This window comes from Impatiens glandulifera, chromosome 1 (assembly GCF_907164915.1).
Source record: "Impatiens glandulifera chromosome 1, dImpGla2.1, whole genome shotgun sequence".
Taxonomy (NCBI): domain Eukaryota; kingdom Viridiplantae; phylum Streptophyta; class Magnoliopsida; order Ericales; family Balsaminaceae; genus Impatiens; species Impatiens glandulifera.
Window position 1 is genome coordinate 17,897,152 of NC_061862.1, and position 17,210 is coordinate 17,914,361.

Here is a 17,210-nt window from a genome sequence, read left to right on the forward strand (position 1 = left end):
CGAAACTCAGCTTCTTGTAGCTGAGTTTTTATCTCGCATACGTCTTCCATCACCCACACCAACACTAGATTTACATCCGACTATCGGAGTAATCACTCGCGCACCAGCACCAGATCTACAACCGACCATCAGAGCAAACGAAAGAAACTATCACGCTGCCTCCCTCTTAACTGAAGCTTAATGTTTTTATAATGAGGGACGAGTCATCCTTTTTATGATTAAACATAAACCTTAAAGGATTGTTCTGAAAACCGTTTCAGTCATCAACCCACACTAGTAAAAAAATGTCAATATCAACGATTTTTACCGTTGATATTAAACAAAAAATGGTTAGTATGTAAATGGTTCAACCGATCCAACCGGTTAAACCAATAAATGGACCAAATTTTAATTATTTTTAAAATATAAATAAATTTAATTATATTAGTAAGTAAATGGTATATATATAATCAATTATATATATATATATATATAAAATAATAAAATATAACCTAATTAAAATATTAAATTAATATCAAATCAAATACACTATACAATAAAAAGTAAAAAACAATATAGAATGTAACAGAGTAAAAAAACAATATAGGATGTAATAGACTATAAATAAGTTAGGAAGTGAACCCCTGAAATGGCAGTTATTGATAGCTACGTAAAAACTTCGTGACAGCCGCAGATGAAGCTAAAATGTAAAAACTTATTTTGTTTTACAATTTTTGCACCGAAAGATTTTCTCTCTCCATCCTCAGAGATATGATTTTTTCTTTGCACACAGACCCGTTAGTTAGTTTTCTCTTCATGTTTCTCTTTCTCTTTACTCATACACCTTTGCTAGCGGTGACCAGACTTAAAAAGAGAAAATAAAGAAAAATACTACATAATTATCGTATAACTTATGAGCTGAAAATTTCTGATTTGGTTTTTCGGTAGAATTATACGATTGAACTGAATTTTGACCGATTCAAAAGAGTATTATATCAAAGTAAAAATTGGACCGTCCACTCAACCGTCTCGCAGTCGTATTTTAAAACTATGCCTAGAACAGACGTCCCAATTTAAATAACTTTTAGGCTTATTTTTCACTGTCCATTTGTTTTTATTTTAAAAATTCTTTAATCCTTTATTGTTTTATATAATAATATATAAAAATAAAATAATAAATCTCAAAAAAAATAACGTTAGAATATCTGTTTACAAATATTAATTACTTTTAAAAATATTAATTAAAATAAGAATAATAAAAGAAATATATAGTTAATAAAATATGTAATAATATAATAAATAAGTATATTCAAAGATTAATTAATAATAATTATAATTATAATTTATAATAATAATGATTAATTGTAAAATATATATTATTATAATAAATTAATATAGGTATGTTATGTATACTTATATAATTTATTATAATTAAGATATATATTGATTTATATTAATGAAAAATTAATATATATATATATATATTATGAAAATTGATATATTTTATTATATGAAATATAAATATTTATATATTGATAGATATAAATATATGATTATAAAATATGATAGAAATTATATTATATATTATAATGGATATTTATATTATAAAATAATAATAATAAAATAAATATATAATAACATAATATGAATGAAAATAATTATTCATTTAAATCTTTCTAGGTGTCTTGATTGATGGTGAGATGGGTGAACTTTAAAATTTTTTATTTTTATTTTATTAGATAAATTTTTATTTTTATTTTATTAGATAATATAAATTTTATTAATTTTATTAACACAAAAATAAACAGAGAATTAAATTTCTAATTTTATAAATATATTTAATTTTTTTAATAACTCACTTAAATATAATAGGTTAATTTTTATATGTAAATCATGGAAATGTTTTAATATATATATTTGTATTTAACTATCTTTATAAATATATTTATTAAAAATATATAAGATAAGATATTGTCTCATTCTTAAATACTAATAAATTATTGGAATGTTAGTTATTATAAATTATTAAAAAAATATAAAAATATTTTTAATTAAATAAATAAAAATAAAAATTTATTTTTAAAATATAAAAAATATTATAATTATAAAATCAATATAAACATTAACCAACGCTTATTAACTAAAAATAAAATTTATGAATTAAAAATAAATATAAAAATCAAACAAACTACTTTTCATAATACTGTAATTTTTAATTTCATCTACTTCACTTAAATCATCTCAAACCTATTATTATTATTATTATTATTATTATTATTATTATTATTATTATTTTGTTTTAATAATAAATAATAATAATTATATTAATAATAATTATAATAATAATAATAAATTTTATTAATAATAATAATAATTTATAATAAAAATGATAATAATAATATTAATAATAATAATAATTTATAATAATAATAATAGTTAATAATAATATTAGTTAATAATAATAATAATATATAATAATAATAATAGTTAATAATAATTAATAATTAATATTAATTTATAATAATAATAATTTATAATAATTATTATAATATATTTATATTAATAATAATAATAATTTATAATAATAACATTAAGGATAATAATAATAATTTTAAAAATAATTATTATTATTATAATTATAAAAATAATAAGAATAATTATTATTATTATAATAATTTATAATAATTTTTATTATTGTTATATTAATAATAATTTATAATAATAATAATATAAACAGTTAAAAACTAAAAAAAGAGGTTTAAAAGTTATTATATAAAAAATATTTATTATTAATTTTGATTTTAAAAAAATTAATAATATTTGAAATAAATATTTAACTTTTATTATGGTAATAAAAAATGAAATTGGAATTAAAAAAAAAATGCAATGAAAGAGAAATAAATATAAGGTTGAGAACAAAAGTGTATATATATATATAATAATAATAATTAATTATAATAATAATAATAAATTATAATAATAATAGTAATAATTAATAATAATAATAAATAATAATAATAATAATAATTAATAATGAATAATAATAAAAATTATTTTTATTATAATAATTTATAATAATAATATAAATCATAAGTTAAGAAGAAGTTAAATGAATTTGAATTTGGATATAATAATAATAATAATTTATAATAATAATAATAACAATGATAATGATACTAATAATAATAATAAAAATAATAATGATAATTTATAATAATAATAATTATAATAATAATAATTCAAATAATAATAATAATATTTATATTAATAATAATAATAATTTTTGATAATAATAATAATAATTTATAATGATAATAATAATTTATATTAATAATAATAATTTTAATAATAATAATAATAATAATAATTTTAATAATAATAATAATAATAATTTATAATAATTTATAATAATAATTATAATAATAATAATAATAATTTGTAATAATAACAATAATAATTTATCATAATAATTATAATTTTTAATAATAATAATAATAATTTTTAATAATAATAATAATTATTATTTATAATAATAATAATTTATAATTATAATAATAGTTTATAATAAATATAATAATAATAATAATTATTATTATAATATTAAAAATTATTTTAATGATAAAAATTTATAATAATAAAAATTTATAATAATAATAATAATAAAAACAATTAATAATAATATTAATTTATAATAATATTAAATAATAATAATTTATAATTTATAATATCAATAATAATTATAATTATAATAATTATAATTTATATTAATAATAATAATTAATAATAATTATTATTATTATTATTATTATTTATAATAATAATATTAATAATAATTTATAATAATAATAATAATAATTATTATTATTATTATTATATTTATAATAATAATAATAATAATAATTATAATATTAATAATAATGATATAAAGGTGGGAGATGATTTGAGTGAAGAAATGCAAATGATCTTACAGATATGGATGGAAAACTGATACTAAATTAAAATAGGTAGTATGTTTAAATAAGTAAATAAAAAAAATGCAGTGAAAGAGAAGTAATAGTTGATGGTTTTGAATTTTGATATTGCAAAAAGAGAACATTGATTTTTCTAAAGAAGTTCAAGACCCCTCTAGTGATAGGTGGGGGTGAACCTGCTACATTGCCATTTCAGCATCAAGAATGGAACCAATGAGCTGGTTACTTTGACTTCAAAATGGAGTTTGTACAGTAGAATCAGAAAAAAGAAAGTCTACATCATTCGAATGATAGATCAAGTTTGCCTTGCTATATCCAAAGTTTTACAAGAGAATAAAAATTGAGAGTCTTAGTACAAAGGTGAATCCCTCATACTATATACGGTCGAAATGCCTTGACTAAATTGGTAGAGTGCCCCCTTTACACCGAGAGAGTCACATGGACCCGGTCTGCCAACTCTTAGTGGCTCTACGTCTAATTGTGCGTGGAATGTGAGCGATTCGTACAAATGGAGCAACAAAGGTGTCTAACTCTTCTTACATATCCTTGCATCTCCCAATAATAAAGTGATCTAGTAATGAGTTAAGTCATGTTTGGTTATTAGTATGATATATTTTATTATGGGTAGAAACCGAATATTTATTTATTATTTATGATGAATTAAATAATAAATAAAAAAATAATATAAATAGGATTGTGGTCCCTTAGGGAGAAACAAGACAGACTATCTATAAAATTGTAAGAACCAACCTGTGATAACTCAAGCTTTGGGAAATGACATCGGTCTATAGAATTTGAAGATCTAACTTTTACATGAATCTTATTTTTTTCTAGATAAACACTAATATAATGTTTAAGATTATAGATCATGACAAAATAAAACTATCAATAATCCAGACTAAAACAAGATAAGAATATATATATATACCTAACAAATGGTCTTTATTCTGTTAATATTATGATATGATTACATTTTGATATTTTAATACTATGATAATTATGATATGAAGCTAACAAATGGTCTTTATTCTGTTAATATTATGATATGATTACATTTTGATATTTTAATACTATGATAATTATGATATGAAGAAATCGTTGATATGTTAGATCTAAGATTATGTTACTAAGAATTTGTTAATCTCTATTAATCTGTTAATGTTAAGATTACGAAGAAATCACAATTTTTTAAAACTTTTTTTAAACTGACTTTTGAGTTTCTAATTTTGCTTACATTTTGCTGTTACATAAAATAAAATAAATAAATAAATAAATAAATATATATATATATATATATATATATATATATATATATATATATATATATATATATGGAATCTGAAAAAGTCATTAGACTTTTACAAACGATTATATATATATTATTGAATATATATTTTATATTTATATTAAATATGTAAGAGAAAGTTATTTTATTAAAAATATATAATATTATTAAAGAATTTTGTATTATTTTGGTGATATAAAGTTATTAATAGAAATTAAAGAATTAAGATTATATTAAGATGGAAGAAGTTTATTATTATAAAACAGATTAATTGAAACATGTTACCAAAGTATGTCTTTTGTGAAGATTAATTTGTTAAGAATTTTAAATGATAATATATTTTTAATTCATGTGGATATTATATCGGCCCAAAGGAAGATCAATATTGTCAGACCGGATTAAATATATACATGTAATGATAAATATGTGATAATTATTCAATTTTTTTATCTGAACAATATTTCGGTCCAAAGATAGAATTATTGTTTGACATGATTTATTGTCAATATTGATCATAACATTAAATTATCATTTACAATAAGATTTTTGTCAAAAGACTAACTTTTAACGTTGTGCAAGATAATTTATTTTTTGATGACAAATCTTAACATAAATACTAATTATATTTGGATAAAATATGTGTTTATGATTTTAGTTAATGCTTCCGCTTCTTCAATATCTTCCAATATTAATTCGATTCCTGCTGAATGGAAACAATTTTAAGGACCGGAGAGAAAATGTTTTGATTATCATCGGTTGTATGGATTTAGACCTTGCGCTTTGGATTGATCGACCCACTATTACGGCTGAGGGTACCCTTGATGAAAAACGGGACCTTGAAAAGTGGGAAAAATCAAATCGCATGTGTTTAATGATCGTCAAGTGAGGAATTACAGAAACATTTAGGGGTGATATCTCTGAAGTTACTGATGCTAAGGAATTCATTGAGGAAATTGAGAAACGTTTTGTAAAAAACGATAAAGCTGAAACTAGAACGCTTTTTGCGGCTTAACCTCAATGAAATATAAAGGAAAAGGAAATATAAGGGAGTACATTAAATGTCTCACATTGCTTCAAAACTAAAAGCACTAAAGTTAGAGTTTTCTGATGAACTAGTCGTGCATTTAGTTTTGATCTCTCTTCCTACACAATTTAACTAATTTAAGGTAAGTTATAACTGTCAGAAAGAGAAATTGACTCTTAATGAGCTCATTTCATATTGTGTGCAAGAGGAAGAGAGATTAAAGCAAGATCGGACTGAAAGTGCCCATCTGACTTTGACAAATAACTTCAGGTATCAAAGAAATAAAAGGAAAAACCCTAAAGAAGTTGTAAGTGATCCCGCACAAAAGAAACAACAAACTAAAGAAAATGAGAAACTTTGTTGTTTCTTTTGTCGGCAAACCACACACATGAAGAGGGACTGCACCAAATATCACACGTGGCGTGCAAAGAAATATAATATTCTTACTTTAGTTTGCTCTGAGGTTAATTTAACTTTAGTACCGAGTAACACTTGGTGGATAAATTCTGGTGCTACTACTCACATTAGTATTTCTATGTAGGGTTGCCTGAGCTGCCAAAAGCCAAGTAATGATGAAAGATTCATATTTGTGGGTGATGTAAAATCAGTTGAAGTTGAGGCTATTGGGAATTTTAGATTATTATTAAGAACTGGTTCTTATTTGGATTTGAAAGACACTTTTGTTGTACCGACTTTTAGACGGAATTTGGTTTCTATTTCTGTTTTGGACAAATTTGGTTTTTGTTGTTCATTTAGGAATAATCATTTTAGTCTTTCTTTAAATTCAAGTATTATTGCAACTGGTTCTTTGTCAGTTTATGATAATCTATATTTACTTGATACAATTGCCTCATATAATGAAACTTTGTATACAAGTACACACGGTACTAAAAGAAAATTAACAATTGAGAATTATGCATAAATGTGGCACAAGCATTTATGTCATATATCTAAACACAAAATTGAAAGGCTTGTAAGTGATGGAATTCTTGATTCCCTTGTTTTTTCAAATTTTGAGGTTTGTGTTGGATGTATTAAGGGAAAACAAACAAATGTAAGAAAATTGGGTGCCAATAGAACTACAGACATCTTAGAACTCATACATACTAATATATGTGGGCCATTCCCTACAACCTCTTGGAATAGTCAACGATATTTTATTTCGTTTATAGACGATTATTCAAGATATAATTACATATACCTCATAAGTGAGAAGTTCCAAGCATTGGACGTTTTAAGGCATAAGTTGAGGTAGAAAATCATCTTGGTAAAATAATTAAGGTCGTCAGATCTGACTGTGGTGGTGAATACTATGATCGCTATGATAGAGCGGGAGAACAACGTCCAAGACCATTTGCTAAATTTGTAGAGGAATGTTGAATTGTACCTCAATACACTATGCCAGGTTCTCCTAGCATGAATGGTGTATCTGAGATAAAACATAACTCTTAAAAATATGGTAAGAAGTATGATTTCTCATTCTACTTACTTGAATCTCCTTGGGGAGAAGCAATAAAGACTGCAACTTATATTCTCAAAAGAGTTCCAACTAAAGTAACAACTAAAATTCCTTATGAGCTTTGAACCGGTAAAAATCCAGTTTTAAAGCATTTTCATATTTGGGGATGTCCAGTAGAAGCAAAGCCTTATAAGCTCCATGAAAAGAAATTGGACTCTAAAATAGTTAGTTGTTACTTTATTTGATATTATGAGAAATCAAGGGGTTATAAGTTTTTTGTTCCCACGAACAGATCTATTTTTTAGACGGGAAATGCGGTGTTCTTTGAAGATTTTGAGTTTGAGGGGAGAGATACTAAGGAATTTGTATTTGAATGAGAGATACTAAGGAATTTGTATTTGAAGAGGAATTTGTTCAAATTCCAGATATTTCTATTGATGATAATCATGAAGCAATTTTAGAACTTCAAGACATGAATACAAATCTTCCCATTGAAAATGAGGTAAACATTCCTAAAGAACAAACTCAACAGTCTCAAGAACAAATATCATTACGAAGATCCACAAGAGAAAGGAAAAATGCTATTTCGGATGACTATGTTGTATTTCTCCAAGAACATGAGGATAACGTTGAGACGATGGAAGATGATACTATCAACTACATCAAGCAACACATAATTCTCATTCTTATTAATTAAACATCCCCTAATTTAATCTATTATTCCTAATTAAATATCCCTAATTTATTCATTTTTAATTAAACAATAGGTTAGCCCAACAATATAATTTATTCAGCCTTTATTTCTCCCTAGCTCAAAGTTCTTGTAAGTTCTAATACTAAAAAAACCAATGATAGTATTCTACCAACTTAGATTAAAATTTATTCTTATCATCAAGTTTGTATAATTTTAATTTTATAGTTATTTGTGTTTGTATAAATCGTTTTCATTATCTAAATGTTCCAATTATAATTTTTGAAAATCTTGAAAATAAATAACTTATTTAATGTCAAATTTGGAGAGAAAGGCAAAAAAACAATATTTCGTCTTTCTTTTAAACTAATAATTTATTATTCTTCATTATATATACGATTGAAACAAATACAATTATTATTGTGTTATATAATTTTTTATTATAAAAGTTAGCCCTTATGTTAAAATCTTAAAAAATGAGAAGTGTAAACTGAAATTGTATTATTGAAGTTGTTTTCAAACAATTACATATCTCCTTTATATAGGAGTTTAATACTAACTAATTAACCAAACTAACTAATCAGTTACTAACTAATTAACAGTTTAATAAACGGTTAGTTATTATTTTTGCATCCTCCCCTAAAGGAGAAACGTAGTAGAAACAAAGTTTCACCTTGATAAAACAAGTTGATGAAACATCAAGCTACGATCATGCAGCCATCGTCTTAAGCAAGCTCAATTCAGCAAGCTTCATTTTTTTTAACTATCCAATTAAGACAGCCGAGCAAACCCAATTCAGAAAGCTCCATTTTTTTCAGCTACCCAACATAGACAGCCGAGCAAACCCAATTCAGGAAGCTCATTTTTTTTTTCAGCTACCAAACATAGACAGCCGAGCAAGCCCAATTCAGCAAGCTCCATTTTTTTGAACTACCTAATATAGATAGCTCAATTTTCGTTAGTCCAATCCACAACAATCATCATGAATTGTTTTTTTCTTCATTAGCCATCAACTTTTAACCTTTGCAGCTTTCGTTTTTTCTTCAAAGAAAGCCAATTTAGCATTCTTTTTGGTATGACGAATCAGGTCGACAAACTCATTTCTTTCAGCAATTGCAAGAGAATCTTTCTCCACGGCTTAAAGAACTTCAAAATCTCATTTTGATCCGACAAAACCGTCCTTGCATCGACAAATATTTTTCAAGGAAGCCAATTTAGCATTCTTTCATTTTTATCCAGACTAATTAATTCAGCCCGCATCATTTAAACTACCCAAAATTAGACAGCACAATCTCTGAACAATCTTCGTCAATCGAATCCATCTTGAACATACCAGCTTTTTAAAACGTTAAGATAATTCTCCCTTTTGTCAACCAAGTTGAAAAAGACGAGATTAAAGTTTCGTTCTCCATAAACTTCTCCAGCAGGCATCTCATTTGCTTCATTTGCGTGCAACAACATTTCCTTAAGTTCATCAAACCTAGTTGGTTCTTCTTGACAATTTTCTGTTGAAGTCTCTGGTGTGAATTCCTGATATTTTGACACTCTGTTTTTTTACCAGCTACAAGTCTTTCAATGACAGAGAGTTCATCATTCTCCCCATGTGGAATATTCCCTTTCCAGAAACCTTTAAGCCCTTCGTCCTTTCCTATCAATGCAAATGCCTCAACAAGACTAATACCCTTCTTAGTTGCCTCTTGCCCAGTCCTTAATCCACGAGTTTTCATAATGAGTTTGATACGGTCAAGAGGTGTTGTAACTGTCTTTGCCGCGGCACCAACCATGGCACCGGCTGTGAAGAGTGCTAATTCTTTGGAAACCATAGAAGCGAAAGCAACTAGATGCTTCAGGAGTTACGCCATTGTAGGATCGAATTCTCTTTCTTCTCTCTTCTCCGTGAGAGAAATACAAGAAAAGGCACAAGTAGTCGATTTGTTGTCTTTCAGCCAGGGGCGGAGCCAAGTACAAGCCGGCCCGGGCTATAGTCTGGGTAGCATTAAACAACATGTATGTATTTCATCAATAACGACGGTAAATTATCGTTGTTATTGGTTATTTTCCGTCGCTAAAAGGCATTGGTGACAGCAAACTATAAAACTAGCCCGGATAGATTTTTTTAATAAAAAATTAGCCCGGGTAGGTTTCAAATCCTGGCTCCGCCCCTACTTTCAGCCATAGCTTTTTCTCGCCTATTGAATCATCATGAAAGCCTGATTGAGGATGAAATAAAGCCCTCCGTCAATGGCTGCTCCGGCCACCGATAGAGGCAGCGGAAAACTCTCCAAGATCTCCAAGATCTTTTAACTTTGGAGCTCTGATACCATGTTAAAATTTTGAAGAAGGAGAAGTGTAAACTGAAATTGTATTATTGAAAGTTGTTTTCAAACAATTACATATCTCTTTTATATAGGAGTTCAATACTAACTAATCAATTATTAACTAATTAACGGTTTAATAAACCGTTAGTAATTATGATGATTGTTATTTTGTCTTTCTTTTAAACCAATAATTTATTGTTCTTCATTATATATCCGATTGAAACAAATACAGTTATTATTATGTTATATAATTTTTTTATTATAAAAGTTAACCCTTATAGATTTTAAATCATAATTTCGCTCTTACTCTTGTATATTAGTGTTAGTCGGACAACGAAGAAGCTAGTGGATTGTGATTCATCATGCCATAGACATATTCCAATGACGACAGGTCTTCTTGATCCCTCACGTGTTATTGCTCAATTATTATGAGTGATCCCCTTTGGTGAGCACCAACTGAAAAATATATCTTAGACGTAATTTTATTATATAAAATGAGGTCCCAATTAGAGATAAGACAAACTATCAATACAATAAATATCATTGACCCACACAAACTATTATGTTATTCCACCTTAGAACAATATTATTGAACCGTTTCAAAATCGACCTACAAACCATATCAATTAAAGAATATAAAATTTCCACATAAAAAATAAATAAGAGCACATTAAACAGTGTAAAATTTAAAACTAAGTTGAGCAATTTGTATCGTGTACAAGTATTTTATTTTAATTTTTAAAATCAAATAAAACCTTAAAAATGTTTAAAAAAATACAAAAAGGCGTAAAGTGTTGAGTTATGGAGCCTACACTTATAATAAACTTTACATTGTTAATTAGAGTTTATTGGGTTTTCTTTTTGGTTTTTGGGCTTGGGCCTGACCAAAGTTATTTAGGTTTATTACCTGAATGTTTACCCTATAAATATGTGATTATTAAGGGTTTACATTGTGAAGACAGAATTCTAGAGAGATAAAGTGTTAGGCAAAAACTCGGTATTCATTCTTCTTCTTCATAGTAAATCTGGTGGTGGCTGAAGTGGATGTAGTTCAATTTGAGTGAACCACTATAAATCTGTGTGTTCTTGTGTTCTTCTTTCTTGTGTTTTTACAGATTGTTTTCAAGTAGGTCGGATTTGGGAGATACAAATCCTAACAACTGGTATCAGAGCAGCTAGGCTAGATCTGAGCATTGGAAACAATGACAAGTGAGAACAGTATAGAACATGGGATTGGAAGATTTGATGGGACAGATTATGCCTTCTGGATAATGCAGATTGAAGATTATCTCTATGGAAAGAAGCTTCATGTTCATTTGAGTGAGAAACTAGAGAAGATGGATGAAGCTGAATGGAAACTCCTTGATAGACATGTTTTGGGAGTTGTTCGATTGACGCTAGCCAAGACGGTTGCTCACAATGTAGCAAAGGAGAAGACCACCATGGGTCTGATGAAAGCTCTTTCTGATATGTATGAGAAACCATCTACTAACAACAAGGTACACTTAATGAAAAGACTCTTTTACTTAAGAATGGTTGATGGTACTTCTGTCACTACTCATTTGAATGAATTCAATACAATTGTGAATCAATTGCTATCTGTTGAGATTAATTTTGGGGTTGAAGGTAGTGCCCTGATTTTGTTAGCATCTCTACCAAATAGTTGGGAACCTATGAGGGAAGCAATTGGTAATTCAGTTGGAAATGCTAAACTGAAATTTGTTGAAGTTAGAGATCGTATTCTTGCTGAAGAGGTTCGTAAAATTGATTCTGGTGAAACATTCAAAGGTTCTGCTCTGAATTTGGAAAATAGGGGTAAAGATAATGATAGAAATTTCAACCGAGGTAAGAGCAGGTCTATGTCAAGGAGCAGGAGGAGTCAGTCCAAGTCTGGATGAACATTTGAGTGCTGGAATTGTGGTAAACATGGTCATTTAAAGAGGAACTGCAAAGCACCGAAGAAAACGGTGATGATAAAAATGATGCAGCCAACGTTGTTACAGAATCTGTCACTGATGCGTTACTTCTGTCTGTTGATAGCCCGATAGATTCGTGGGTTTTAGACTTAGGAGCGTCTTTCCACACCAGTGCTCATAAAGAATTAATGGAGAATTATGTGGCTGGAAACTGTGGGAAAGTATATCTTGCAGATGGTGAGCCACTGGATATTGTTGGCATGGGGGACATCAAATTGAAGATGACAAATGGTTCTGTTTGGAAGATTAATAAGGTGAGACAAATTCCAGGTTTAATGCGCAATCTGATCTCTATTACACAACTTGATAAAGAAGGTCACAATTTCAATTGTGGAAATGGTGCATGGAAGGTGACTAAAGGAGAAATTGTTGTTGTTCGAGGTCACAAAACTGGAACGTTATACACGACTTCAACTTGCATAGAATCAGTTGCTGCTGTAGTTGATGACTCGAAGAATAGTGAGCTGTGGCATTGGAGGTTGAGGCATATGAGCGAAAAAGGGATGAAAATTCTTTTGAAGAATGGACAGATTCCAAAACTGAAGTCTGTTGAACATCAGTTATGTGAAAACTGCATTCTTGGAAAATAGAAATGAGTGAGTTTCTTAAAGATTGGGAAGGAGCTCAAGAAAGAAAGGGTAGAGTTGGTACACACTGATGTGTGGGGACCTGCACTGTTTCTTCTATTGGCGGATCACAATACTACGTGACGTTTATAGATGATTCAACAAGAAAGGTATGTGTATATTTTATGAAGCACAAGTCTGAAGTATTTGTTATTTTCAAGAATAATAAACTCTACATTGTTAATTAGAGTTTATTGAGTTTTCTTTTTGGTTTTTGGGCTTGGGCCTGACCAAAGTTATTTAGGTTTATTACCTGAATGTTTAACCTATAAATATGTGATTATTAAGGGTTTACATTGTGAAGACAGAATTCTAGAGAGATAAAGTGTTAGGCAAAAACTCGGTATTCATTCTTCTTCTCCATAGTAAATCTGGTGGTGGCTGAAGTGGATGTAGCTCAATTTGAGTGAACCACTATAAATCTGTGTTCTTGTGTTCTTCTTTCTTGTGTTTTTACAGATTGTTTTCAAGCATGTCGGATTTGGGAGGTACAAATCCTAACAACTGGTATCAAAGTAGCTAGGCTAGATCTAAGCATTGGAAATAATGGCAAATGAGAACAGTATAGGACATGGGATTGGAAGATTTGATGGGACAGATTATGCCTTCTAGATAATGCAGATTGAAGATTATCTCTATGGAAAGAAGCTTCATGTTCCTTTAAGTGAGAATCAGAGAAGATGGATGAAGCTGAATGGAAACTCCTTGATAGACAGGTTTGGGGAGTTTTTCGATTGACGCTAGCCAAGACAGTTGCTCATAATGTAGCAAAGGAGAAGACCACCATGGGTCTGATGAAAGCTCTTTCTGATATGTATGAGAAACCATCTGCTAACAACAAGGTACACTTAATGAAAAGACTATTTTACTTAAGAATGGTTGATGGTACTTCTGTCACTACTCATTTGAATGAATTCAATACAATTGTGAATCAATTGCTATCTGTTGAGATTGATTTTGGGGATGAAGTTAGTGCCCTGATTTTGTTAGCATCTCTACCAAATAGTTGGGAACCTATGAGGGAAACATTTAGTAATTCAGTTGGAAATGCTAAACTGAAATTTGTTGAAGTTAGAGATCGTATTATTGCTGAAGAGGTTCGTAAAATTGATTCTAGTGAAACATTCAAAGGTTCTGCTCTGAATGTGGAAAATAGGGGTAGAGATAATGATAGAAATTTCAACCGAGGTAAAAGCAGGTCTATGTCAAGGAGCATGAAGAGTCAGTCCAAGTCTGGGCGAACATTTGAGTGTTGGAATTGTGGTAAACATGGTCATTTAAAGATGAACTGCAAAGCACCGAAGAAAACGGTGATGATAAAAATGATACAGCCAACGGTGTTACAGAATCTGTCACTGATGCGTTACTTCTGTCTGTTGATAGGCCGATAGATTCGTGGGTTTTAGACTCAGGAGCGACTTTCCACACTAGTGCTCATAAAGAATTAATGGAGAATTATGTGGCTGAAAACTGTGGGAAAGTATATCTTGCAGATGGTGAGCCACTGGATATTGTTGGCATGGGGGACATCAAATTGAAGATGACAAATGGTTCTGTTTGGAAGATTAATAAGGTGAGACACATTCCAGGTTTAATGCGCAATCTGATCTCTATTACACAACTTGATGAAGAATGTCACAATTTCAATTGTGGAAATGGTGCATGGAAGGTGACTAAAGGAGCAATTGTTGTTGCTCGAGGTCACAAAACTGGAACGTTATACACGACTTCAACTTGCAGAGAATCAGTTGCTGCTGTAGTTGATGACTCGAAGAACAGTGAGCTATGGCATTGGAGGTTGAGGCATATGAGCGAAAAAGGGATGAAAATTCTTTTGAAGAATGGACAGATTCCAGAACTGAAGTCTGTTGAACATCAGTTATGTGAAAACTGCATTCTTGGAAAACATAAATGGGTGAGTTTCTTAAAGATTGGGAAGGAGCTCAAGAAAAAAAGGCTAGAGTTGGTACACACTGACGTGTGGGGACCTGCACTGTTTCTTCTATTGGCGGATCACAATACTACGTGACGTTTATAGATGATTCAACAAGAAAGGTATTGGTATATTTTATGAAGCACAAGTCTGAAGTATTTGTTATTTTCAAGAATAATAAACTCTACATTGTTAATTAGAGTTTATTGAGTTTTCTTTTTGGTTTTTGGGCTTGGGCCTGACCAAAGTTATTTAGGTTTATTACCTGAATGTTTACCTTATAAATATGTGATTATTAAGGGTTTACATTGTGAAGACAGAATTCTAGAGAGATAAAGTGTTAGGCAAAAACTCGGTATTCATTCTTCTTCTCCATAGTAAATCTAGTGTTGGCTGAAGTGGATGTAGCTCAATTTGAGTGAAGCACTATAAATCTGTGTGTTCTTGTGTTTTTCTTTCTTATGTTTTTACAGATTGTTTTCAAGCAGGTCGGATTTGGGAGATACAAATCCTAACAACTGATATCAGAGTATGTTAGGATCTAGGTCGCGGCTGGGGAACCGGAGTCTGGCCGGTCAGCGCGTCTCACTCAAAGGTGGTGATTAATCCGGTTAGAGATTAATACAGGGGTTTCATACTTACACAAACTATCACAAACCCTTGAACCGAGTTCAAGTGCGAAAGTGGTTTGTTTCAGGTTGAAGCAGCACATACACGAGATAGGCAGAACCGGATTTGAATAAGATAGGTTTGGAGATTGCTGGGTCGGTTTTGCAGTTTAGTAATTCGGTTTAGATGATGTTGAATCGGTTAGAGCGGTATTAGTAGGTTAGTGCAGATTGGTTAGAATGTAAAGCCGACGGAAAGTAAATAACAAGACAAGTTTTTATGGATATTCGGAGATGAAACTCCTACGTCACCCCTTCCTCTCGAAACCGTGAGAAGGATATTCACTAAGGATTACACAAACACAATCCGATCGAGACTTATTTTTGTGCTCGATAACACCCGTACAATTTTAACTGAAATTGTAATTACTCTTCAAATAAACGCTTAAGCTCTTTAGAGAGATAGAACACAATTTTTTGACTTAGGCTGTAGAAAACTTTCAGAACTTGTAACTACATTTATTCCTCTTCAGCTCCTTCTTTTATAGGTGAAATGTGCCAACGGTCACATTTCATTTCCTTGAATCTGATTGGTTGACCAGAGGTTCAGTGATTCAGACTTGGCGGTCTAGTCTTCAGACCTGACGGTCTAGTCTTCCAGTGTGTAGGTCAAACCGGCTAGGTTTGTCTTTTACTCAATATGGCAACTGTCGGTTGGACAGTTGCCTGTACCTGGAAGATTGCGTTTCTAATTTATCCTGAAGTAGAAAGATCCTGCCAGACGATCTTCTGCAGCCTACAGACTGTCCTCAGACTTGTATGAAAGTCACAATACTAAAGTCTGTCCCTTTGGTATCATCCTCAACAGATACCCTAAGTATATATTTGTACTGGTCGGTTGTTTATGTTAACCGGACGACTTCCGTTTTTTCCATAGCTTCTGATTGACCGAATGTTCTATGAATTTGGCCTTCTGATTTGACCGGTCTTATCTTCTTGTTCGGTTGGATTGCTTGACCGATTGAGTGACTTGGCCGGTTGAGTACCTTGACCGGTTGAGTGACTTGACCGTTTCCTGCACAAGAAGTTTATTTTTGTTAAGTTCTATTTAACCGATCTAATTTTATCTAATAATTTCTCCCTTTTTGAATATTTTATTTAAAATATTCAAAACTTTGTAAGAATGCAAAAGTAGGCCGGTTGTTTAAAAGTTTATTCAGATTTTTGGAAACTGACTTGGAATAATTTTTCGAAAAATTTTGGAAATTTTTTATCTTTTATCTAACAATTTCTCCCTTTTTGATTATTTTATTTAAAATATTCAAAACTATGTAAAAATG